This window comes from Neolamprologus brichardi, chromosome 20 (genome assembly GCF_056152115.1).
Source record: "Neolamprologus brichardi isolate AB-2024 chromosome 20, ASM5615211v1, whole genome shotgun sequence".
In the NCBI taxonomy this organism is placed as follows: domain Eukaryota; kingdom Metazoa; phylum Chordata; class Actinopteri; order Cichliformes; family Cichlidae; genus Neolamprologus; species Neolamprologus brichardi.
Window position 1 is genome coordinate 25,156,696 of NC_142123.1, and position 27,714 is coordinate 25,184,409.

At 39.0% G+C, this 27,714-nt stretch overlaps 1 protein-coding gene across 3 annotated transcripts in view; it reads left to right on the forward strand.

Annotated features, from left to right (window-relative positions):
• The first annotated feature begins 8,525 nt into the window (after positions 1-8,525).
• The window catches only part of LOC102793276 (metabotropic glutamate receptor 4-like), a 184,257-nt gene continuing 165,068 nt past the window's right edge, over positions 8,526-27,714 (forward strand). For 2 of the 3 annotated variants that reach the window (XM_006794243.3, XM_006794245.2), the window contains exons 1-2: positions 8,526-9,159; positions 17,729-17,786. The gene's annotated coding sequence lies outside the window, so the exon portion shown is untranslated. The remainder of the gene's footprint in view (positions 9,160-17,728; positions 17,787-27,714) is intronic. The other variant, XM_087833776.1, reaches the window with a different exon arrangement.

Genomic DNA, 27,714 nt, shown 5'->3' on the forward strand with positions numbered 1-27,714 from the left:
ACTGTGGTTTTCCCAGCCTTATAAACAGTACATTTGCATAATGACTGAAACCAACCCACTGAAGGGACAATGGGCTGGGAGGTCAGTTCTGTCAGGTTAGCGCTGTGTGCAGGCAGGAGTGGAAGTAGAAGGACCCAATGTGCAGACACTCGGAGGCGGAAAGTAACTCAAAACTCAGCTTTTATTGCTGGATGGCAAAACGTGGCCAAACGTAACAAAAATCCAAATAAACTTACATGAACAGGCAGACAGAACACACAGCATAAATGAGAGTAGACCACGACACTGACAAACTGAAACACAGGGCTTAAATACATAGAGGGAGCAATCAGGGAATGGGCAACAGGAGGGAAACACAGCTGGGGCAAATCAGGCCTAACGAGACAAGGGGAAGCAAAAGCAGACGCATTAACATGAGACATGGACTTTCAAAGTAAAACAGGAAACAAAACAAAGACTCACAGGCAAGCACTATAACAAAGGGAACAGAGATGTGAGACCAGGGCAGACACAGACACTGACTGGACGTGGGGATACTGCAGACAGGGGAGACAGCAACTATGGAACACAGACAGAAAACCAGAACACTAAAACTCTAACCAAACCCCACCCAGAGAACCTAAACTAAGAATAATCCTTAAACCCATAAAGCAAAGCTAGAATATAATGAAATAACAAAATCAAAGAACCAAAAACACAAAACACTGGGTCGACGACCCAGGGACCCTAACAAGTTCCTTCATCATGATTATACAAATTCTCACTGATCATTGATACTGTTAAGATTGGGGAAACTTGCAGTCAGCTGAGACTGAAGAAGTCACTTGGATGAGAGACGAAACGTTTCGCCCACTGAAAACGCTACGTCCAGATGAACAGAATCAACCTTTGGAGATTTACTTACCTGGATGATTGAGAATGCATCAAGATGTCTGTCTATAGACTGACACAAGATGGTGTTCAGTTTTGGATTTAAATGATTGCATTCTTGCCAGTGTCATGTTTGCCGTGTCTCAACCAATTCTGCCAAGACGACTGGTGAAATAAGATGAGTGGACAAATATCCAGCCAGAATTATGCCAGAAGCTTGTTGATGGCTACCAAAAGCATCTGAGGTGCGACTTAACAAAATCTTGATGAGTATGTATGGATATATTTGAACCTGTGTGTATACTTGTGACCCTATATGGATTAGAGAAAATCCAAAATAAAACTTGTTCACCCAAAGTTATTAAATGTATGTTGCACAATAATTCTAACCTGGAAAAAGAACAGTTACAAAAAACATTATAAAAGCCCCAAATTGATAAGTGTACGTAAACTTTCTTTCACAGTTGTACAACCAGTGATTACCTCTTTGGTTGTAGAAGAAAACAGGAAGCAAAAATATTGCAGACTTTGTCCAAAAAAAAAAATCTTTTGAGGCCTTCTATAATTTGGGACTGTCTGAGCTCCTGCACTGATATATCATTGAAAGGCAAAGCATTTAAATGGACTGAGTGCAATGGGTCAAATAAATGAGTTTGGTTGTAGTGTACAATCTGTCAGACTGGGTATAAGAAATTTTGAGAAATGTCAGAGAGTGCCATCATTGTCTTTACAGCAGCAGTGTTAAAAGCAGTGTGACAAAGCATACAACAACAAACATATTGTCGTTACAGCGTTGGCCTTTTGCAGGTCTTGAAAACCCCCCAAAGAGGAGAAGAAACCGAAGCCAGTAATAACCAGGGAAAACAGGGCAAACAGAAACTGAGCATAGCATTCGTTCTGGCAGGCTACAGAGACAAGCTAAACCAGCAATCCCTGCAGATTTCAAGGCAGTCCACATCAGCTGATGTCTCAGCTGATTCCCTTTTGTGCATCCTTTTGGCATGCTATTTAATCTACTTTACCCTGCATACACTTACAACCCACCTCCAACTCAGCTCCTCCATCTCATGCTATTCATGCTCACTTAATTAGCGTCACGTTAGTTGTCATTGATGCCTGCTCTGAACTGTGAGGGGGTCTTGCTGCTTCTCAGCCTCCCTTTACACTGTAAAAAGAAATCCTAAAAAAAACAGTAATATTCCAGCAGCTGGGGCGCCAAAATAATACCAGAAAATACCAGAAAATAACTTTCTCATAAAAATACGGTTATTTTCAGAAATGACAATACAGTTTGTTGCCCTAATTTTACATGGAATTTTGCCTTTTTCAAGTGCTTTTAAACATTAAATTAGGAACATTTTAATGTGATTAAACAATGAAATGACCTATAAACAATTCAATGAATGCGGCATGAATAATAATACTTACATGTACAGAAATATACAGTTAACCGTTGGTTTAAATAATAATAATATTGGATTGCATTTCTATAGCGCTTTTTGGGACCCTCAAAGCACTTTACAATTCCACTATTCATCCACTCTCACATTCACACACTGGTGGAGGCAGCTACAGTTGTAGCCACAGCTGCCCTGGGGCAGACTGACAGAAGCGAGGCTGCCATATCGCGCCATCAGCCCCTCTGGCCAACACCAGTAGGCAGTAGGGTAAAGTGTCTTGCCCAGGGACACAACGAACCGGCGACCTTCCGGTTACAGATGCGCTTCCCAACCCCCTGAGCCACGGTCGGCCACGGTTGTTTTAACTTTAGTGGAGAAAAGGGTCTTTAAACTGTGGATGAGAAATTGCTTCCAGGTTATCCTGCTCAGCTAACTACATGATAACTTGAGCTCCAGCTTTGAATTCTGCTCCTTTATTCCACCAGTAGGTGGTAGGTGAAGTGTCTTGCCCAAGGACACAACGACCGAGACTGTCCGAGCCGGGGCTCAAACCGGCAACCTTCTGATTACAAGACAAACTGCCAACTCTTGAGCCACAATCGCCCTAAATAACATTATTTGATGTAAAAAAAGTTTATAGGAATCATTGTATATATTTTTCCATAGTATTACATTTGAATTTAACAGTCCAATCTTTCAAATAACGGACAAATATTTTGTAAAGTTATGATACATTTGTGAATGTATTTTAACAATCTAAATATGCATATGTACAGACAAATATATTTAAAAAACAAGAAAATTATGTTTTATTACATTTACAGTGATGTTATGTTATTTTACATTTGAAATGTAAAATCACAGTCTATTTATGTAAATTTAATGATATTCTAGAAAAACAGTACAAAACTGTAAAATACACAGTAAAATACTTTTATATTACTTTTTTTTTTACTTTTTTTTTTTTTTTTTTTACAGTGTATAGGCTTTTCATATTTGAACATGGAAAGGTGGGGGTGTCCCAGAACAGAGCCATGATAGTATAATAAGCCTATTTTTAACTAAAGTGGTCCAATTAGAGATGCAGATGTTGTAAGTGAAATAAATAATAAATAAATAAATAAATTCATTCATTTATCCATTCATTTACTTTTAGCATGGGTGTTATGCTAGTTTTCCAATTTTTAATCCTTTATCATGTTTTATTTGTTTATTTTGTAAGCACAGTCACATTAAAGGTTTTTGGTCATATATTTCTAAATGAAAATAAATAAATAAATTAGCCGTGTCCAGTTTTTAGTCACCAAAATGCTAAATTAGGCATTGTACTACTCTGTTTTTGAAGACCAGAATAGATGTGACACCTGATAAAAAAGAAAAACAAAGTTTTACAAATATATTTCAGATTGCCTTAATGTAAAATCCAAGTTATTATATTTCAATTACTGAAGAACACAGTGCTTTTTCTCACCAGCAGGTGGCAGAATAAACTGTCAAGCAGTTAAAATGACAAGGAAATTAAGGGCCATCTGCTTATTCATAAAGTGCTCCCAGCTTTTAAGCCTGAAGAAATATCATGATGTTTTTTTGTTATTCTAAAACACTAATGCCACTGCAGACTGGATAGTCTTTCTTTTTCTTTTAGTCATATTCTCATGCATTAAAAACTTTTTCACAAACTCTTTCAGTGTTCATATGCCATCTGACTATTGTTTCAAGGCAAACCTGGCAAACTGCAAAACTGATCCTTCGAGTGCTGTTTTCTGCCAGCTTTACATATCAATCACGGCCATGTACACCTGAAATCAGTCACGGTGAGACTATATTACTGGGAAGGCTGAACTGCTTTCTGCACATAAATTATTACTGAATTTTGTTTATACTACATAAAAGTGTAATAATAACAGAAAATGTCAGTAGTTCATGCTGAAGCAATAAACAATATAAAAATCTTTGTGGTAGCAGGAAGCACAGAAACTGACAAACACACGCGCCAGTAGTAATAAAAGTCTGCATCAAAGAAAACAGGGGTTACCATGCTATTAAGCAACGCTCGACGCTGTGAAGTGCACCTACAGTTACATTTACATCTGTGGAAAACTGTGGTGTTGCCAGGCATTACAATGGGCCAGACAGATCTATGGCCTGATGCCCAGAACTCTGCTACTCAGAGTCCCAAGGCTCAAACTGCAACTCCCAGTCTAGCTGCTAATGTAACCTCTCCACCCCCTCTTCCCACAGTACGCATGACTGAAGGTGTGTGTGAGTGAGTGAGAGGCGAAGGTACAGAAAAACTGCAACACAATCAGTCGCTGTTCTAACGTTTCATAGCCGTGGCATCTCATTAATTGACTGTTGATGTTTTGGTTATGTAACGAGCCGCACATTCCTGATCCATCTGTGACTACAGTAAGGTGCAGTCACAGATGGATACTTTCATCTGCTGGTAGCACAGCGTTGCCCAACCGCCATGTGTGTTTACAGTGTGAGTAATTGGATTTAAGGTTTTTGCTGTCTTAAATGTGTAATTTTCACCCTTCTCTGCTTTGACAATATGTGTAAAAACATGTCTAAAGATAATAAAGACGATCACTGATTAAATAAACGGGGGCAACTAACAATGATGAGCAGTGACAATGTATGTGAAACGGTACGTTTTGACTCATTATGAGGTTATGCGACCTGTTTCAGGTTTTCATCTGTCAGGCTATCTCTCTCTCCTAGAACCATGAAATGCTATGAATTTTTTCCAGAAGCTTAAAATGCTCTGTTTGTTGTGCTATGCTGAGTTGCAGCTCTCTCTGTGCTTTCATTAGAAGACTTGCTGGCCTCTCCTTTAGCCTGCACTGAATCACAACTCTGGCAGGGCATAGATAGTTGCAAATATAAGCAGGAATACCAAATATCACATACCAGCACCCGTCATCTGCTAAGTAAGTGTTTCATTCCACTGCGAGCAACACCAAACCCAGTAATTACCAGTCTTATTCTAAAGGTAAGCAATTCATTATGATTTACTTCGTATTTGGCTTTTAAGCCCAGGTGTGATTCTGCTTTTGCTCAGACTGAATCACTCTCTGAATCCCAAAGTCTGTCACTGGAGTGTAAGAGCAGAGCTAATCAAATCCTGGTGCCCACCCAATTGAGATGGATCACAGTTAGGGGAGAACAGAATAATTCATGGACCCCCCAAGCTCAAGTGACTGGCCAAGGTGAAAATCAGTAGACTTTTATTGCAACCATGATTATTTATTAATGCCGCCTTGGCCTTCATCAATTCAATAATTAAGACTATGCAGCACTATAGTTAGTTTTACATTTTACACTTCAAAATTTATAAAACTTCTGCGAACACTGTTATGCCTTCCAGACTTAATGTGTCATTGTGTTAGACACTATTTTTCAAAGTGAGAATGCGCTTATGGGCGAAAAAATGCATTTAGTCTATAACTGTTGTAGTCAAGAGGTGAGAAAGATCTATAGCTGGAGCTCAAATGTAACAGCTTACATAAAGAAAAGAATCCCTGTGCATTTCTTCCAACCAGTATTTTATAACTGTCTTATAACTCTGGGTTCTCTGTGTTCCTCTCAGAGTCTAAAGACATGCAAGTTAGGTTAGCTGTTGATTCTAAAGTGACTGTAGGTGTGATGTGAGCGTGAATGGTTGCCTGTCTCTTTGTGTAAGGTCTGTGATACAGCAGTGACCTATGCAGGGTGTATGCTTCCTCTCGCCCTATGACAGCAGAGACTGGCTCAAGGCCCCTCGTGACCCTAAATTGGATAAGTGGTAAAAAAAAAGGATGGATGGAGGGTCCATATAACCACCAATAATGACTTTAGGTAAGTTTGATGCCATTCTCTAATAAACCACACCTAAGAAGGAGCTTATAGCGTGCAGTTGATGGGCCCTTTCATAGACTAATTATTTGATTCAGTCAGTAATAAAAAAAACAACAAAATAAAAATAAAACGTTGGATTTCCAGGCTGTGCAGAATCTTCCACTAGTCTGCTGCTTTTTTTGTTCAGCTTGCTCTTCAATACGTTATGAAGAACTCTCAAATGCTTCTTGAACAGGGCTGCATGACATCTGAACTAAAATCCATTTATAGATTTTCTAACTTTAATGGTTACGACTGCTTTCTTGGTTTTAGTGTCCTTAACAGCCTACTCATTTATCGAGATGCTTAGGCCAAGGACGAATGGAAGTCAAAAGCTTCATTGTTCTTAAATTATTAAAATTGTAAAAAAAAACAACCAAAAAACCCCCACATTTACTGGATGATCTATTTTGGTCAATAAAAGATTTACTAAGTGCAAAAATCCTGACAGGTGCTTTGATTGTTTCTACTCAGATCCTCTCATGCAAAGAGTTTGTATAGGTGTACGACTGCTGTTAATCATTATTTTGAAAGAAAAAAAAAGTTAAGTTATATACGGGGAGATTCTCCATCAATTATTCAGTTGTTTGGTAAAATATTAGAAGGTTGTGATCAATGCTGGTTGTATTTTTACAGACCCTCAGGCAATGTCTTCCCATTACTCACTTCCCAAAACTAGTAGAACAACACTTGAAAACTCGCAATGATATAAAACATAATAAAGCAGAATAAAATCTGATGTGAACAGTTTTACTTAAAGCCCAAATTCATTGTCTACCTTTGACAACAGCTTTTGACACTTCATGTGAAGATGACACTTTGTAAAAGGTGAAATGCTGACTGTTGTTTCATCATATAAAGTAAAAAAATTATAAATACAGTTAAAGAACAAGAAATGAGAAAGGTTTCACTGTAATTTATGGCTTTAATAATGACCCACAGCTTCCCTTCTGTCACTTGTCTTCAGTTATGTTATTAAATTATTAAGATAAAGGGTTCTTAGACTAATCTATCAAGCCTGCATTTGTGAATATTAACAAGTAGTTCACAAATGGATTTTAGGGCTAATGACTGAAAAGTCCATTAAATGAATGGAAACAATCAGCCACCCAGTACACTGCTGTGAATTTTAGTAAGTCATTTAGTAGTCAAAATAAACTATCAATCATTAATAAATTCTTGAATGACCCTCCTCATATAGGCTCGCACTTATCAGCCTTTCTGTGCATTTCTGTATAGACTAAAAAATTCAGACCAGCTGACCATTTCAAGTTTTGAAAGAAGATTTTCCTCATTGATTCATTATTGAATATTAAGCTTAACGTGCACGTGGATATTTACTCGCGCAAAGCGGGCAATTCATGTTTTTAAGCTCACGACCCCTAAAAAGGATTATCTGACAGGCACAACGAAACCGAACCAAAATTAAAGGCCAGTTTGTGACTGAAGCAGCTCGATCGGCTCTGTTCTTTCACTAATGAGAGAGAGAGAACGGTGCAGCTGATTAGACTGATGAATCAATAACTGCACGGTAATGACAAAACTTATAAAGAAAAGCGATTCCAACAAGCAAAAGGATCCTTCCCAGGGGAGGGTCCGAGGTAATCGCTGAACATAAAAGTCCAGAACATGGCGTGTGTGCACAAGATTGCGTGCTTGTGCGTGTGGTGGGATGGCAGCATGAAAAAAACTTCCTCAAGTGCTCAAAAAGACAAACGAACAGCGCGAAGGGGCGACGGCAGTGGAGCTTAATATGCGCTAGTCGGCGCCTTAAGAATGAAATTTAATGCCTGCGTGTTGCATGTGAATTCAGGCAACAGTGCACTCAGAGGAAGACGGAGTGACTTAAACCTGGAAGGGAGCCCACCCTGCACGGGTTTGCTTAACGCGGTGTATCCACGAGCAACAATCATGTCCACAGAGAGTCTGAAATGGCGATAACGCACACAAATATGCTTCCACAGCTGCAAGCATCGCGCATATTTTTGTTGTATGGTGTGTATGCGTGTGTGTGTGTGTGAGGATGAGATGCGTCACTGCCTTACAGTAAATAATCTCACCCTAGCAGACGCCAGCAGCAGGGAGAGCCAGCGGGGCTTCCAGTGAGGAAAGTGTGATGCAAATACACGAGAGCGCAGTTACAGTTTTACGCCTAAATCTTTGCAACAGGAGACTGGCAGCAGGGATGGAGACAGATCTTTTTAAATCACCTGCTCATGCATCATCCAGGTGCATTTGAGAAACGGCACAACTCTTGACATAAGTTGTCAGCTGCTTAAATCGAGCGCACAAGGACTCTTTTCAACCTGAAATCCTCCTCCTCTTTTCTCTGCTCAAATTAAGTGTCCACCTCGGGGGTTTGACTTATTGATCCGTTTTTCTTTAAATGCAGCTGATTTCAGTTCAATTGATCAAGCAACGGTTTCACTCACTCATTCAGTCCCTGTCCCTCCCCCACCACTTTTCCCCCCTGTCGCTTTTTGCGTTGCCAATAGTGTCAGTGCTTGACAACGTTTTGTTGAAGCGCTTAAAAAAAGATAGAGGAGAGATAATTTCAATCGTGCGCGGTGGGAGGGAAGATTTGTGCAGTCAAACAGAAGAATCAGTAGACGAAGAGGAGGAAAAAAAAGTAGGAAATCTCTGCAACCTCTGGAGTCTCATTCAGCACCGCTCGCTCCTGGACAGCGTCTGAGCGGCGGAGTTGATCGAGAAACAGGGGATTTGTTCAAACATTCAATCTGGGAGTAACACCGAATTTAAACGGGGCGCTTAATTTTCTTCACGATTTACAATCCACATTGGTATGTTCACTTCCCACACCTGTCATGCTCATCTTTTGAATTGAATCTGTGCGGCAAGCAGCGTTTCAACAGCGAGGGAGTCCAGAACTGACTGGAGCTGGTGCCGCCAAACAAAGACGCTGGAAGAAAAAAGAAACCTGGACGGCATCGCAGCTCGCAGAAGTTCTTCTCCTCCACTTTGGGCTCACTTGTATCAGGAAGATTTAAAGGTAACCAGTATTCTTTTCTTTTACACTCTTATACTGGCGTCAGCGAGCTTTAGGAGTGGTATGACAGCCAAGCATCCCAGAGTTACGCAGCTGTGTTGTGGTTCCTGCCTGTGAGAGTATGCAGCACAAACAGTCTAACCTATTAAGCTACTTAATTGGCATCTTGGTGTGCTTTGGAAGCAGTAGTCCATTATATTAAGAACACACACCAACAATTAAGGCAGTCGTATCTTGTTTCATTGCCTTTTGACTAAACCCAATATCAAATAGTGACTTTACAAATCTCCTGGTGTGTATGCGTGCATCGCAAGATTTAGTCCTGTTTTGGGGAGGCCGTGGTCTTTGTCTGGTCACATACTCAACAGATGAATCACATTTGCTGAAAGGCTTTTGGAGGAAGAACGAAGCTGGTGGTAATCGTGGAGCTGATTGGGGGGGGGGTCTTGGCAGTACAATGAAGCCCTTCATCAGCTGTATCTATAGGAGCTCCCGCTGCAAACCCCTCTCTCTTTTCCGCTCCACTTGGATAGATCCTTGCAGAAGCAAATCGGGGAAGTCTATAGGAGTAATCAGTGATCTTAAAGTAATGTATTCATTTAAGATAGATGTGAAGATGCTGCTAATGACAAATATGCCAGCTTTTACATGGTTGTCTGGAAGAATAGGTGCCAATCCATCTTTGCATTTAATTATTTTCAAGTGAGACTTGACGCTCTGGTGGGTGATGGTGACGCCTCTCTGATAGGCTAATGCACCTCTGTTGGAGAATGCATTGATTAGAGCTCATGTTTCTGCTACTCGCAGGTTATACATGATGGTTGTTTCATTATGTCAAAACAAAGTATACATTGATTTCTTAAAGATTTTTCTTAAATTTAAGTGATAAGAAGTGCAATTTCCCTCTAGATTTATAAAGAAATAAGAAGAAAATCTGCTTTAACACTGTTCTGATATGAAGGGTATTATTTTATCCTTTTTTGTGTTCCACACAGAGGTTTTAATGGATATGCTCTGTTTCCACTTTCTTTTTAATTTTTATGACAGTCTGGCTTTTGCAGGTTTGTTAGGTTCCACTCTACATCTCTCCAGAGCCTAACCTCCTCATCTACTTCAAATGCCTCACTGGATTTCAATTAGTGAGAATGATTTAATTTGAGCTGATACTCTTCAAAACTCACACAAAATGTGAAAGGCATGTGGTAGCAAATGACAACAATAAAAATGACTTGGTATTTGCGCACGGTGGGTCTTTAAAGACCAATTAGATGCTCCTTAAGCACTTCTTGAATCGGCTGGAAACATGCAGACATGTTCCACCGAGCCAATAAAATTGAAACTGAAGCATTTAATGTATTTTTTTTATATTTTTTTAAAGGCATATGGGTGTTTTGAAATCCCCAAACAACCACTTTTAAATACCCATCAGAACCATTAACAGCAACAACTCTTTGCCTTTTTTTAAAATGTAATTTTAGATTTATTATAGTATAAACAAAAACAGAAATGGTAAATTTTTTGGGAAGATCAAGTCTTACCGACAAACGCACCAGAGTATTTGCCCAACAGGAGTTTTTAATGTGCTAATCTTAAATCCCAACAAGTCACACTAAGATCCACAAGTGGGGACAAAGATTTTTGACCTCCCCTTTTTGTTTTCATGTGTTTGTGGCCTTAATCAGAACATAAAGTATTAAAGAGTCATCCTGGCTTTCTGAATGTTTGACCGGTATTATCAACTGTGTTGCAGTTACCATTTGGCTTTGCTACTTTTAAAGACAATAATATCAAATTGTCTTTATCATAACAAAGACAATTGGATTTAGATAAAGTGCACTTCTTCAAACACGTCACATAATTTTCCCAAAGACCTGAGCCCAGAATGTGTAAAGATGACATTTACTGACCCCGAACTGAACCCTGTGAAGCTGTGCAGCACCCCTAATAAGACCTACTGATTAAAGGTTTACATTAGTTCAGAATTCACTGTTCAAGTTAGGGGTTACCAATCAGATGTGAAATTTTAATGCAACCGAAGAAGAAGTGCCATGCCAGAAGCCAACCCCAGCGAAAGAACAATTCCTTCACACGTTTGGCAGTTTAAAAAAGCTTGCTTTCCAAATAAAAAAAGAAAAAAAAATATCTAAAAACGTCTATATTTTTTACACTTCACTTTCAGAGTATACATGTTTATTGTTGCGAGACAACATCCAGTATTTCCACTCATTAACACACAGAAACCCCTCGAATTTAGATCGAAATCCCAGAGAAACTCGACTAAAAAGCTCACTGGTTAAATAAAACCTGTTAGTTTAAAACTTTACATCCAAATGGGCTTTCTTGTAGTTTAGGTGTTCCAGACCTGATAATGTTGCCTTTATACCCAGAAAATCATCCAGGACATGTTTACTGTCATGTCCCTCATCTTATGTAATTAATTTTTCATGCTGCTAGGAGTTAGCATGACATTAGAGGAACAGGGCAGAGAAAATCATTTTCCTCACTGGCTTCTCTTCCTTTTCCTTTTCACACTGTGCTGAAAGCAAGAGCATACGTCAGCGCTGAAATTCACATCCAGCAGTGCATAGAGACCGACAGACAAGATGAGGCAGGCAGACAACGCTTCTCTCTGCCTGTTGGAAGACTTTCAGATATCCATTTCACTGTTGTTCCTTATCACTGCTTCTTGATCACGGAGTGTCTACATTCTGGATCACCTCCTCTGCTTTTCCTCCTGGCTGTCCATCTGTTCATCGGGGGGCCGTCTGTGTGGCCTCGCTGTGCTGACCACAGTCTGATGATCTCCAAAACAACAGCAGAGCCATTCCTCACACATTCCTATTTTCTAAACTGCTGCTCCTTCTTCTCTACGATCCTTTAACAAGCTTTCTGGTTTTCGTCTCATTTCTTCCACGTGTGTCTTGTCTGGTAAAAAATAGTTTTGTCGCAAGCTTTGTGTACTTTTCTTGATGATATTTTATAGTCCAGGTGCTCTTGTGTAAAACCACCATGCTATAAGTAAACTGTCTTATCACAGAATGTGTGCGTAAGAGCTATAACCCGCCTACAGTTGGAACATCTTCATTAGAAGCCTGTTGACACTAATCAGAGATGACAGCCACTGACACTCTGGTTAATTTACAAGATTTACAACACAAACAATAAAGGAAATAATCTTTCCATTCCAGCAAGCGTGTTGTTCACAATGGAGACGTATTTGACAAGGCGTCGAATTAATCTTTGTTCTTATCAAATGTTGTAATGCCACTTGCTGGCCTCAGCAAAACTGGCATCAAACTGCAGTTTAAACTGATGCTTAAATTTGTTCCCCTTGACAGGAGGAACTCATTCAAATAAGTCAAGAGCATAATGGATCCATATCCCAACGCACTTGTTATGACTCAGACAACAGGGTTTCGATTTAGCCTTCAGAGTCATAAGATGAAGAATTGCTCATGATCCAACTTAAACGTAGAGTCATCAAGGCCTTTTTAAAAAAAAAAACTCAGTTAAGTTGATTAAAGTTGCAAGAAAACATCCACAAACTCTTTGGATTGATCATCGATTCAGCACTAATTATTCTGAAAATGTGTTGTGATCCTTATGTCACCATTATTGCTGAACAAAGCGTAAAAACACACAAACAGCGGTACCTTTCATGTCTTTGTGGAGCACTGTGAATAACAATTAATAGTATAATACATGTGTTTTAATAACACTCTTTTAATAAATTGACAAGTAATTCTCAACAATGATGGCTGGTTTTGTTTTTTATTTGAAAAATGACTGCTCACTTTGAATTTAATGAAAGCCACACAGTTAAAACATGTTGGAACGGAGGTGTGTTTCCTCTGCGTGGTATCACCTTCTTTTCCAAGACTCTGCGGAGACCAATTATTGTAGTTCTGAAACCAAAAATGTTTTTTTTTTGTTTTGCTTAAAGTGGGATTTTAACTTCTCGAAACTTTTGGACTCCTCTCTCATATTTTTCTTTCTCCCTCCCTTGTATTCCTTTTTAGCCTATATTTTACGCAACTTCTATGAAACTAGGGCTGCAAATGGTTTCGTCACACTCATGTTTTCCAAGTAGGACATGGTGCTCTTCCTTGGGCATCAGTTATGATGTATAATTGACAGATTTGTTGATTAGTGTTGGATTAAAGTGTAATTTCACGGGGGAAGATTTGGCTGAGTTTTTCACAGCATATTCCAAACACCTAAATCCAAATCACAGAAATAAAGGACAGACAAAGATGAGGACACGCTCTAAACTGAAAGTAAAAAGAAGCTACTTTTGGCTGCTCACTTATTCAAGAGCGGTCATCACAGCAGGTAGCTGTGCATGTTTGATTTGGCAGAGTGTTCTTCCTGAGGTGTCTCCCCCTGGGATCAAACTGGGCATCTTTCACTTGTTAGGCAAACTGTAAGCGATAGCGTTAAATTAACCAAGCATCTAGAACATCTCATATTTAGCTGTTATGACTACAGATTTAGGTGGATGCTATAATTAATCAGGTTGTTGACACCAAAAAATAAATATGTCTAGTTCCTCATTTTAGCCACACACACACAATCTACAGTTAGCGGTTATAACATGCAACTGTTCCGATGTGTCGTCAGGACATCATTTGTCAGTGCTTTTCACAACATTTACAATTCACTGTTTAGGAAATGACCCTTCACTGTAAAAAAATAAATCTGTTTAAGTAACTGACACCAACTTACATGCACATGGAAATCATTCTGACAAAGATTTGCAGTCTCGCGTTTACATGCACTGACACACATAATTGGGATAGTGTGATGTGCACAAACGATGTGCAGATCCTGCATTTGTTTAATCTTAAAGGCTATCTTGTCTCGTCTTCATCATTTTATTTGTGTAGCTGCTGTTATTATTCATCCATACATTTTCCTAGCTGTTCCAGTCAGAGTCGTGGAAGGGCTGGAGTCAGTCCCATGACTTGCTGATATGGTGCACGAAGCAGGGTACAGTGTAGAAATGTAACATGCCTCACACAGGCAGGATTTCACACATACATAATGAACCACTCCTTGGCAAATATAAGTAGCTCTACTTTCTGACAAATAAACAATGAAGCACTAATCACCTACCTTTTCTGAGTGTATCCTATCTCGTGGTTAGACACCTGCTCCCCCATGTTGGAGAGAGTTATGTTCATGGTGATAATAATTATGTTCAGCAGCCCCAGTAAACTCGATGCAGCAGATGAGCTGCTTCTTCACTAGGTGAAGGTTCCGGCTAAAATGGTATTCCAGCTCACATCAGATCTTTAAAGCAGCAGACCTACTGTCACCAAGTGCCACCCAAGATGGTTTATTTGGAATTCTTCTGACCGAGGGGTGAGAGACTCTTTGGAGTGCCACAACGACCAAGCTTGTTGGAGGGTAAATATGAGAAAGAAAGCGTCAGCTTCATAGTGAGAGTGAGAGGATTGTCCACTAGTAAACCAATCACAAATGGCCTAGGACTCGGACAGATAAAAAAACAAAAAAAGATTTATATTCACACTTCAGTGGGCATTAATATAACTGGGTGGTACCCCTAGTTAAAATCTTGTTTGGCTATGTAAGCCTAGCTATAAAGGTTTTGTGACTTATAAGACCCCGTCAGTAAAAAAACATGGATGTTTGCATTGATATTTACAAAAGTCTCTTCTGTAATCTACACTAATCTACACAGGAGCTCATTGCTGTAGTTTGAATACCAAAACTTTGTCAGCTGGGTTTTTGGGGGTCATGGAATGAGCACCAGTCATAAAAGTAGTAAAAGCTACACGTTTTAAAAGGAAAACATATTTATGTGTTTGTACCCTTAACGTGTGAGCGGAGCGGAAGATAAACAGGTATACTCGAGCTTGCAGGCAGTGACCAATTTGCATATTTATAGATCTGTGCATACTAAAAGAGGGAAAGGCGTGACATTACATCTAAGCCATTTGAAAGCATCAAGGGATCATTTTGATTGAAATAAAAAAACCTTTCTAAATATGTATTTCTGATGAACAGAAATGAGTTTTTAGGGATTTAATCAGTACCAGGAGAGGAGATTTAGGACCTTAGCCATCTGGGTAATAAAACGCTTGTTTTTAGCTTTGGTAAGATTAAATAAAAACCTATGTCAAATGTCAGTGCAAAAAGGAAAACAAACATAATCTAGGGTCCTCTGCAGCCTTTGTGGCTTTAGAAAAATAACCCAGTATTATCGTCCTTGCCTTAGACACGAGCAACAGGAAACGATGTCACTAGAATCTAAACAAATGTTATTCTGCTGAGTGAGTGCTACTGTTGTTTTTCTTGAAAGGACAGTGTCAGTAATCAGCTTGTTGTTTGGTGTGAGTAACATTGACAAACCATGTTTTTATTCATGCTCTCCCAGCAGTCAGCATGAATTAAACAAACTTTTAATCGGCTACCTGTTCGGCTGCGTTGTTTTTCAATTTTCAATTTTAATTTCAATCCCAGAGTCCATGGGAATTATTTCATCTTTTCTTTAAGCAGCCTTAGTCAGCACTTAATTTGTTGTTTGGTATGATGTCTTCAGGTCATTTGGATCTTCTTGACTTTATTTGCTTAGAGCAGAAATATCAGCTTTAATGGTATTTTGGTTAGGAGTTTTTGTAACACTGGACATGCCGCTTCCTTTTCCACATTCCCTATTTAATTGTATCAGTTCTAACCTGCAAGCATAATAGAGGTAAGAGGCTAGTTCACAATCTGTAAAACTTTGACATGGGGGCCAGAGGTTGTGATGCTGCTTGGGGGGCAATTATAACAAGCCTTTTTTCCTTATATGGTTTCATAATCTTTGTTGCATTCAAGACATTAACCTTCTGCTGTGCCCTGTTTTTATGCTCCTAAAAAGGCACACGAGGCTTGTGTTTAATAAGGAGGGCTGCTTCTGCATTTTTCATTGATATTCACAATGCGTGAGTTGAGGAATTTTCCCGCTTTCTTTGTTAGTCTGTCGAAGCCTGCCCACTACTCATGAATATGTATGAGCATATTTTAGACGAAAGACTTTTAGTCTACGAACTCCCCCATGAGCCTTAAAAACTAAATTCTTTTGCACAGTCAAGCTAATCTTAAACCAAACAATAAAATTAATAAAATCCAAACATAAATGTATTCAGTATAAATGTTCTAGATACAATAAGTCTACAGCAGATGATTAAAGAAATGAGTGGGAAAAATGATCCCCACTCTTTCCATAAACATGACTTTGGGGCCAGTTCCTTTTAGCTGCAACAGACCACTACAGATTAGTCCTTGTTCTGCACACCAGCGCCAGCTAAAAATCTCTTGCCAGCAGCAGTGGGAAGGCTCAGATGAGTTCCTAAATCCTGCAGTCAACAGCCACCCATCTCTATGTAAACTATTCCTGGCCTTGATTACAATTTGTGTGCCACAGTGACTGGCTCCAAAGAAAGAACCACAAGGAGATATTCAATTATGTGCGTAGCGGGGTGGGATGGATGAGGCTTTTGCAGCGACTGAGAAAATTCTGAATTTGTTTAATGTCAAAAAAGATTTTTAAAAATAGTTCTGATTTTGGCCAGTTTTCACGACGTGACAAGTTGTTAAGTCATAGCGAATCTTGCAAAAAGATGGCAAACCAAGCACTAATCCCTTTTGCTCCTGTTCTGTTCTACAGTGAATGCTTATAGATCCACCATTCAGATCAAATTTTCTAATTATCCTGAAAATGCCTCATAGGAAGGCAGACGTAAAAAGCGCTCATCCTATACCCTACGCTCCTTCAAAGACCAACATAGGTATAATGATAGCAGACAGTGGAAATGATTTATTTGCAATCCCCTGCTCTGCTTGTTTTGCCTAAGTCAAATCTCCACAATCTAATATAAACGAAGCAAGACAGGAAGCTTAGGATAAGTATGAGGCAGCACAGTAGTATTGCTTCTGAGCAAAATGCATTAACATATTGACTTTGCAGAAGTTCATGCAAGCTACCTCAGCTCACAGTTGATTGGCTGGTGCAAATGAGCTCAAGTAAAACATGCAAGCAATCAAAAAAACAAACATGTTGGATGATGTTTTATTCAACGTCTCCCGCACTCTTTGTCAACAGTTCAGCGCAGCAATCATATTGCACTCTCCAACAACATCCACAGAGCTGTGTTTAACAACATTAAACTGTAAAGGGAGGCTGCCATTAGAGGCTTTAGTTGTTTCACTTTCATAATGGGTCTGTAGGGCTACTATGTGCGCTGCAGGTCCACTTAATGGTGTTTTGATCTTTTAGAAGCCATTAGTCAGAGAATCCTTGTCATTGCCCCTGCCCTACCTGAATATGACACTTCAGTTCACTGGTAATGAGATGTCTGTATCTACACCAAGTCCTGATTACTAAAGCAGAGGCAACACAAGGGATACCATGTCAACTAGTCCCAGCTTTCATGTATAATATCTATGTGTCAGGTAAATTAATTTTTAAAACAGACACAAAGAACTGGACCTCCTGATTTTATCTCCTGAAAATAAGAAAAAGAAGAAAGGAATAAGTAAGTAATTTCATTCATGTCTTCTACAGACGATGGTTGGAGATTCAGGCCAGGAGTGTATTCCCTTGCGGACAGCTTCAACATCAGGTAGGCCCAGTTGTTCCTTTTGCTCTACTTCCTAGTCCATTTGGAGGAAGCATGTGCAGCTGGTGCCTTTGTTAACTAGCTGCCCTAATAAGTCTGTGCGGTCATAGCAATGGTGTGCTTGAGTGTGCTCCATTCAGTAACTCCATCATGCTACTGGGAGACTTGATGCTCATGTGATTAATGGCACTGAACCTGAATGGTGTATTGTTATTGGACTTCTCTACAAACCACAGTTCGTCCAAACACTGTGTTCAAACATAAGCATCTCCATAAGTGCACGTGGGACCCAGACACCCAACATTGCGGGTCAATGATTGATTTTCCAATCGTTCTGGACAACTGAGTAAGAGAGAGAGAAGCTGAGCTGTCAACTGATCACCACCTGGTGGTGAGTTGGATCAGGCGACGGGGAAGGATGCTGGAAAGACCTGGCACACCCAAACCTATAATGAAGGTGTGCTGGGAACGTCTGGCGGAGGTTCTGGTCTGTTTGTCCTTTAAGTATCTTGGGTCTTGTTCATGAGCAAGAGATTAACAGATGGATTGAGGTTGCGGTTGCAGTGATGCAGACGCTGTACTGGTCAGTTGTGGTCAGGGTGGCTGACCTCTCCCTTAGAGATATGGTGAGGAGTTCAGTGATTCAAGAGGGCCTTGGAGTAGAGCTGCTCTCTATGTCAAAAGCAGCCACTTTACTTGGTTTGAGCATTTAATTAAGATGCCTAATTGCCTAACATCCCATGTAAATATAAAGGAAATATGACATATTTACTTATACTGTAATAACAGTGCTTAAATGTTTTTAAAAGATGCCCACCTACTGTTTATTTTAGGAAACTCCTTGCTTACTACAAGAAGGTCTACAGATTTGTACACAGGTGTGTGTTGCATTTTCAGTGGGCTGTTTCATGATTCAAGATACCTGAAATTCATCTGACTTACTCACCGTGTCCTGTCTTTGTTTACAGCACAACTTTAATGGGGGCACTGTAGACTCTCCTCAGTCAATACAAACACTATTCCAGACCCCAGCTGCTTCACAACTCAGCAGCATGAAGCCAAACAATGCACGTACACAGCTGTGTATCTGTTACCTCTTAAGACATTGCACTGATGTATGAAGGAGACTTAGTCTAACTTTAACCCTAACTACTGATAACTTAACTTAACCTTAGCCTAATATTACCCCAGTGTGCATGGCTTCACATTAAAGTTTAATTATCTACACTACTTGCTTTCTTGTTCCTATTATCTGACTGTGCAAACAGATTTAGGTCCCCATAATGTGAGCAATACTCGAAACACACACACACACATTCAGTGGTACTGTTAGAATGCCTTAGGCTTTTCTTTTCTGGATGTCTTACCCATGTAGAGAAATATCGGTATGTGGCATGCAGTGCATTTGATATATTTGGGTGTTCCGCTAGATTAAGTACTACTGGTTCCACCAACATACTCGATTGTATGAATAAAAATATACATCGTCTTTCTGAAAAAACAAACAAGCATAAAAAGGCACATAAAAGGCAAATTCTGTACAAGTTGCTCTAGTTTTGTTTTGGAGGACATACAGTACTGTGCAAAAGTCTTGAGCCACCTTTATTTCTTTATAATACTTCTTCTTTTTTATTCCTTTATAATTTGCTTCTAAAGACACAGACTTGTAATTTTTAAAGCGTTCTTGAGCATTAGTTTTGAAGGTCTTCCAAAGTATTTCTTTCAACATTGGCTGCTTTGTCCATAATTTTCAATCCAGTCTTTGTACCTGACCATTTTCAGAAGAATGTTTCTTTTTATCTGTTGAACCACTGATGCTGATCTTTCATTAAAGCATAAAAAATTCACCCATCTCAGGGATGTTATCAGTGTTGTGTCTACACATAATAGACAACTTGGCAAAGTAGACACTTTATTCTTAGTAGCCTTTGGGAAAAACATATAATTTGCTCTCATTTCTTTCACTGGATCTATGAAAAATGCCAAACATAACACAGTTTGACAGGCATAAAATAGGATTTTTGTACAAACAAGATGATTCCTAAAGAGCTGTTAGCCAAAATCTTGGCATATCTCGGAATGGCCATTAAATTTTTTAGAGAAACCAAAAAAGTAGGTGACAAAAGCAAAAGTGTCAGGCCCAACAAAGCAAAGACCTGACACAGGACCTGGGAGATACATCTGTCCCTTCAGTTGATCCAGCTATTGTTCGCTGAAGCCTCATCGGAAATGGTTTGAGTGGACGGGTGGCTGAGGTATGCCAAATTACACAACAACAAAGTGGCTACAGGTCTTATTGAATTTTAAGTGTTTGGTTCAAAATAATGTCAATATGTATGAAGGAGGGCACAAGAGAGGTGCAACAATGAGTATCTACAGTCGTCTGTATAACATGCTGCCAGTAGAGTAAAAGCATGCTTAGATAGAATTTATATAGAACCTTTTCTTCACAAAGTATCAAGAACTATTTTGAAAAGAAATGACTTCTTAAAGAAATTGAAACAGGAAATTGTTTTTGCAGTTTCATGGCTTTTTGGTTAAAAAAAACCCCAAATAGACATGAAACCAGTCTTCTCTTTGAATTAAAATGTTCAGTTTCTAAAACCCATGTATAAGAAGGTAGGAAGTCATTATAACATATTTGATATAATCTGAACCAATAATGCACTAAGGTCAGCTCTCATAATTGTCAGTTAGGCTTTTACTTGCATATCAATTGTAACCAAGTTCCTGCACAGTACAGAAAAGAACTGCTTTTAGCCAAAGTGACATGACTTCTGTTCCTATATGAATCCGTTTTGTGCTGTTTTCACTTGCAGATCTTCAGCTGCCTTTTCCTTGGTGTCGCCACTTGAGTCCACAGTCAGTTCCTCCTACCTGAACTGAATTAGATATTTAAATGAATGGCTGTATTGGTATTTTGTATATCTCTGCATACTAAGAACAATAGTAGACAACAATGGATTATATTAGAATTTTGAACACTAGGAAAAAGTCTGGCTATTTCCCCCCCCCCAAATTTAAATAATATGCAAAATAGTGCTGACTCTAAGAAACTCTAATTGTGTGAACCAAAGGCCATCTTCCAGGTGTACTGTGTAGGCACTCTTAACTTCCAGTCTTCCATCAAAGCGTCGCACTAAACCCACCTGTGCAGACTTGATTCAGACCTTTCTAATGAAATGCTCCATCTCTGTCATCATACTGCTCCTTTCACAATCTATTACACCTTATACATTCATTGCTCTGGTATACATTATATGCCTGACTTCTGCTATCTTGCTGCATTGTTTTAATTATGAGGAGGAAGGGGGTTACTGCTGAAACTTCACCAGAAAGCAATTTCATTATTTTCCATTTTATGGATTTTTTTCCCCCATGGAGTTCAACATGTTTTCCTGGGTAATTTCACCACCTTGTTTGGTGGCCTTCTCTCTGTAGCAGCAATGATAACTAAAGATCAGTGGCTAATGTTTAATGCATATGTATTGGTGAGTTTAGCTTTCTTTGATGTTAATGTGTTTGCGGGGTTTAGCATCCACCAGTCCAATGCACAACACATTTCCTCTAAAGCTGCACCCTTCATAAATGACCACAGGGTTGAATTCTGGAATAATCTCCACCGACAGATTGGTGGTGCTGCATGTAATGGAATAGCTTAGATGTTTATTGGAATTTAGACCAGTGTATTTGCCTACAAGGTACAAAATAAATTGCAACTTTAGAGCTACTTGGGCCATCCAATGTGACAACATGGAGAACCAAAAATATTAGCTTGCAAACCTCAACATACAAGTTAATGAGGAATACATTTTACTAACCGTAAATCTCCTTATTAGTACTAACTTTTCTCCAAAGCATATACAAAACTACATGTATGTATAACTTTTGGGTTACTTGAGTATCTCTTTTTAATTCCAATCCATGCTGGTAGTCTGCACTTGACACCTTTATAGATTTCTTTTCAGATCAAAAAGTTTTATATGAAAAAACATAAGTAAATATATCTATAAATTTTGGTTTCTGGCTTGTAACATCTTAGAAGGGTTCCTTGTCATAGTTTGGATATCCAGGTTTTCAGGGCACTTCAACCAAAAAGATATTTCCTCTTAATCTTCTCAGATTCCACATTTTGATGTTTATGTTATAGAACGGCTGTGTGCAGACAGGAATAGGACCCAAGGTGCAGACACTCGGAGGCAAAACTTAAACTCAAAACAGCTTTAATGTTAAACTCAAATATAACATAACTGGAAATATCAAAATAAACTTACACCGGAAGACTGACAGAACACACAGCTAGATAAACGGTAGACCACGACATGGACACAGAGAAACACAGGGCTTAAATACACAGAGGGAGCAATCAGGGAATGGGTAACAGGAGGGAAACATAGCTGGGGCAAATCAGGCCTAACGAGACAAGGGGAAGCGAAACCAGATACATTAACATCAGGCAAGGACCTTCAAAATAAAACAGGAAACATGACACAGACTGAACTAAAGACACAGACTAAACACGCGCGCACTGCAGAGGGAACAGAGACGTGGGACCAGGGCAGACACAGACACTGACTGGACACGGGGATATAGCAAACAGGGGAGACAGCAACTAAGGATTACACAGAGACAAACCATAAGACATAACTCTAACGAAGAAACCAAAGAACAGAAAAGATAAATAATACAATAAACTCAAAACCCTGGGTCAACGATGCAGGCATCCTAACAGTTTAAGGTGTAAATGGGTATGTTTTACTTCTGTCTTACTCTTAATTTTCTTGCAGTACACTTCAGAGTAATCTTGTGACAGCTTTTAATCCACAGGTTAAGAGTCTGAAGAAATCACATCTGTTTCATCAGTTTTCTCTGAGGCTGATAGCGTTGACATTGTCAGACCAATCCGATAAGGATTTTTACAGGACTGTTTGCAAGAATTGACATCAATGAGTCCAAATTTTTAAGGACTTTGAGCACACCATCACATTTGTTTAGAAAATAGATTCTGCCAACACAAATACAGTTGTCTGTGGAAACAGACTTAGATTATTTTAGACAAACTTACATTTTTATTAGATATTTTTAAATAAGAACGTTTGATCTTATGGCATCACAGCACTGATAACGGAACAGCGACAAGGTGATAGGCTCAGCACAATGTCTAAACATCCAGATGTCTGGATACAATTCAATGGAATGACCAAAAAATTTGCAAAGCTAAATACAAATCACAAACAAACTGCAACATTACTAACGACTACCAGATTAGTCATCTAGTATAATTTGTTTGTTTTACAGTGAAGAGACTTGTTAGACAAAGATTTATCTAAAAACCTGCTATACTTAATTATTAATTGCAATACTGGTTAACAAACTCATTAAACCAGAGTGTCTGTGACAGAGAGCTGCCCGTTCCCCCGAGCCTCGAGTGGGATGCACAGGATCATTAGAGGCTAATGTAAGTCTGGTTGAGATCAGTTGCTGCAGTAATGGAAAAATACAACCTTAAAGCACAACATGCCAAGCTTTAGATAACTTGTGTAGGATTTTATCTATATTTGTGCTGTTATATGTTTTTCTATCTACCACCTACACAAAAATATACAGTCCGTAGGAAATGTTATTAGATGACTGATCTCAATATTTTCTCATCTTATTTTTTTTAAAAAAAACCCAAAACAGTTCGGAAAGTTTTTGCAGGACACCAGGAAAATTAATCGACACCTATTTAAAAATAAGAATAATCATTTATTCAAAGTCGAAGAAGAATATGCTGCCCACTTCCTCATTCTACCCTCAAAAAAGATGTGTTAGATATTTTAATGTGGCTCAACTGAGCCGCACTAAACTGATCTGCTCCATGAACATCTACAACTCTCTGAATACATTTACAATCTCTTATGACAGCCCTCGTAATTGTAAAGAGATCAAGTAAACTCTTAGCCAAGCTATGTTGTTGCTTAAATGATGAAGCCTTGTGAAATCCCTTTATGAATAATTTTTCCTACACTTACACCCCCCACACCCACCCCCACCCTTCTCTCTTTGGTTGTCGCATAGAACATGTCTAATCTACTTAAAACAAGTTGAAAGACTAGTAATATAAATGAGACTGCTTGGCCATCTGAGGATCTGTCTTCATTAGAAGTGGATCTGGACAGAGTTTCTATTAGCTCACTATCAAGATGGGGAGACTGTGAGGAGGAAATTACGCATGTCACAAGACAAAGTGCGGGCGGCCCAGAGCTTAGCCCAATGGAGGATGAAAAGCCTTAATCAACGACAAGGACTACCGGTGACAGGGCACCATGATCTCCCCATGCGTCACAATGTAGAAGATTATATCCAGCCTCTGACAGATTGACACTTCCTCTGTGAGTTCCTGGCTGAAAACAGAGAAGGATGGCACTGTTTCTCTCTTCTCTGCTCCTTTTCCTTCCTTTGTTCTTTACAATCAAAGGTCTTCCCCAGATTTGGGTCATTACATTTTTTTTTTACCTCATCTGCAACGGTAACAACACTTAATATTCTTTTAAAGATAACAGCACTAGAGCGCACCCCAGGAAGACCATGTGCGTATCTTGCCAACACTGACAGTAAATTACAGTTATAATGGAACTGAAAAGTTCAAAATATCACGATGTTGTCATGTGGAATATTCAATTTAAAGGTCATGAGCCCTCTGAAAGAAAATTCTCGTTATGTTTTTCTTATCTGTTTCTTGTTTCTCTTTTTTGTCCTTGTCACATTAATCTCATGAATCAGCCAGTCAGCACCGCTCATAAAAACACTCTTCTGTTCATTTCAGGCATCCGTGTAGAGTATGTGAATTAGTCATATGCCATTATCACACCTGCACTATAAAGTTTTTTTTTTTTTTTTTTTTTTAACTCATCTGCAGCTAAAAATGGTTCTCTGGAGGAAAGCAATGGCTTTTCAAAAAGAAAGAAGGGCTCATTACTTTCGCCTGACCTTATTAAATTACACACAAGATACATTTTTGAGCTACGCTTCTGCAGACAGGATGCTGAATTGAAGACGAATACACAGGTATAACATCATTAATGGCAATGGCTGCTTCATCCATTGCCAAGGTTACTGGCCACAAGTTCCTTTGTCATTCCTCTTCGTCACGGGGCACTGTCTGATAATTATCTTGATTTAATAGCTCTGGTCCTCTGAGGCAACTGTCCTAATTAACAAACAAGGAGCCAATATTTTGATCTTTCCACCAAATCAAAAGGGTGCTAATTGTACATATCATAGCCTAAAGCTTAGACTGTTGTCTGAATGCTGTAACTGCACCAGCGGTTAAACTTCGTTGTTGTATTTTGTGCATTTTTTTCATCTATATCATCATATCATCAATGGTACTCGAGAGATTTAATATATCCAATTGCGCTTTTATTGAACTCAATATTTAAGCAAACTGCAAAAAGGTACAACTAACAGCACAAAAAAAGTGTGTAACTTCAGCAGAGGATTTCTCTAAAGTCTGCAAGCTGCATGAATCAGGAATCAGCAGTTATATCCACAGGCTGACAAGATAACAAGTACTGAATCTATCACCTAACTTTGGTACAGTAACAAAACTGATAAACCCTTATGCCTCAGAGCGTCAGAGAGTCTGTTCTGCATTTCTGGCTTAAAGGGGATGGGAAAACATGATTCAGTTATTCACTACCTGCAATATTTAAGCAAGCAAAAATCTGGCACGCAATACATAAGTGTGCCTGCAAAGAATCTGTATGCTTACTTACATGGCTGGTAGCTAGTTTAGTAACATAAAAGCAGCTTTTGTATTGCATGCATACAGCTATTTCCCAGAGTTTTGCTTAATTTAGTTTATTCACACTTGTAGTCTTCTGCCACAGCTAAAGTGGACTGTGTATAAAAAAATGGACCAAGCCACCATCATGTCACCCGGTGGTTTGTGCACTCTTTAAACCAAAACTATGTTTTCTGCTTGGCTGTAAACACGCTATATCTGCAGCATAGCTGGACCTTTTAACAAAGGTATGTAAGCCACTTGGGGTTGGCTTTTTGAAGAAATTCAAGGAACTATAGGTTTTGATATTTCCACACTGGTTTAGTTTTCTAACTCTGCAAGTTGCTGCTTGGTTCAACTGACACTGACTCGCATTACTCAGACTTTTAAGGGATTATCACTGGATGCACAAAAGCTGTTTTTATACCCGTATGCAGTCAAATGTGATTTTGTCAAATTGGTTATGCTTTACATTTTTTCAGGGAAAGAAGAGATTAATTAGCAGTTAGTAGAAACAATGACAGAGGGGACCGACTCAAGCACTGTATTCATATCACTCTTGGGGACTGGCTTCATATAGAGTGTAGTCTTTAAATTTCACAACAGCTTTTAGTAGTGAAAATGTCATTAGTCATCTCTAAAGTAAGCACTGATCTTGCAGCAGTGCAATGTTTTGGTAAGTCTCTGCTTCAAAAATATTACTGTTAAAATTTCAGTTTAAGTTGACCTAAAAAAAAAAAAATCCAAATTAGATTTACAAAGATCAAAATATTCCAAAGAAAGAAGGGCAGGAAGAAGAAAAATAAAAAGAGGAGGACTGAAAGGATGAACTTGATGCAGTGGGTTGAAGTGAGGACATTAGCTGCAATAGTACTATCACTGAGCTGCCTATGAGGCAGAGAAAACTGAGCAAAAGGAAGAATATTAGGCTAAAGTGGGCATTTAATTATTTAGGCCATTAGTATAACTAACTGTCTGTACCTTCAATAGCCATCAACAATGTGATATAGATGAGAATGTAGTTAAAAGACACATTTCAACTGACTTTAAAAAGGATCAAGACAAAAAGGAAAACAACATCAAAGCATTAATCAAAAAAATAATGTCACAACTACAAAATCTAATATGAATCTAATGATACACAAAATCACAGAAACATTATATCACATGTCTGACATATCAAAGGCCATTTTCACTGCAGCATATTTGCCTCTCTCCTATTGCTGCATATTTTACTTTTTGCCAGTGGTTATGTAATGAGGCTTGTCACCAGAGGTTTGGCCAACACAAGAGACCCTCCTCTCTTCCTCTGAGTAAGTGCCAAGAAAGAAAACCTGGGGTTACAAGGAAGAGGCATAGAATGAAAATCACTTACACAAGATTTAATGACCAGGATCACAAACAACGGTCTGACAAAAGCAAGAGATGCTGCAGATGCAGTTCTTTTGTACAAAGAGCCAGAGTATACTGCAACACAGGTCAAAGAGGTACTTAAGGGATAATAAGGTGTGATAGTTTCTTCTGTGTCTTTGCTCATCTTTACAATAAAGAACTTGATAAAATAACCAAGTTGGACAATATTCCCTGTAGGCGGTCAAGGCTGTTGTTTTTGGGGAAAGAGATCAGTATGGCGCAGTGACACTTGTAATCTTGAATGGTTGGCCAGGAGTAGTGAGAGCGCACTGTGAGCCCATGGTAGTCTGTCACCTCTCTCCACCCAGCCACCTACAGTGAGTAAAAATGGCAAGACAGCTAAACCCTCAACCAGAACCACTCTTGAAGGTATAATGTCATGCTCACTTGTAGGCAGATGTCAATTTTTAAAAAAAAAAAAATATTAAAAAATGCTGCTTCCTCTCCCTCACACAGTCTTCATAACAGCCAGAGTTGCAAATTAACACTGAGAGATCTGACACTAATGAAGCGATTATGCCTATCCAAGGGACGGATTGTGCCGTTATCATGTAATAACAGAGCTTCTCTGCGGACTGATTCTTTGTGCTCTTTATTGTTTTACACTCTAATTAAATTAGTGGAGTGATTTCCTGAATGTGCACAGTGTGAGTCTCGTATTATTTGTATTTGGAGGATCCAGCGTCTTCAACTTACTCGAAGTCTTTAAGGATAAGCACCAGCTCTTCACTTCAGGCATGGGATCTGAGC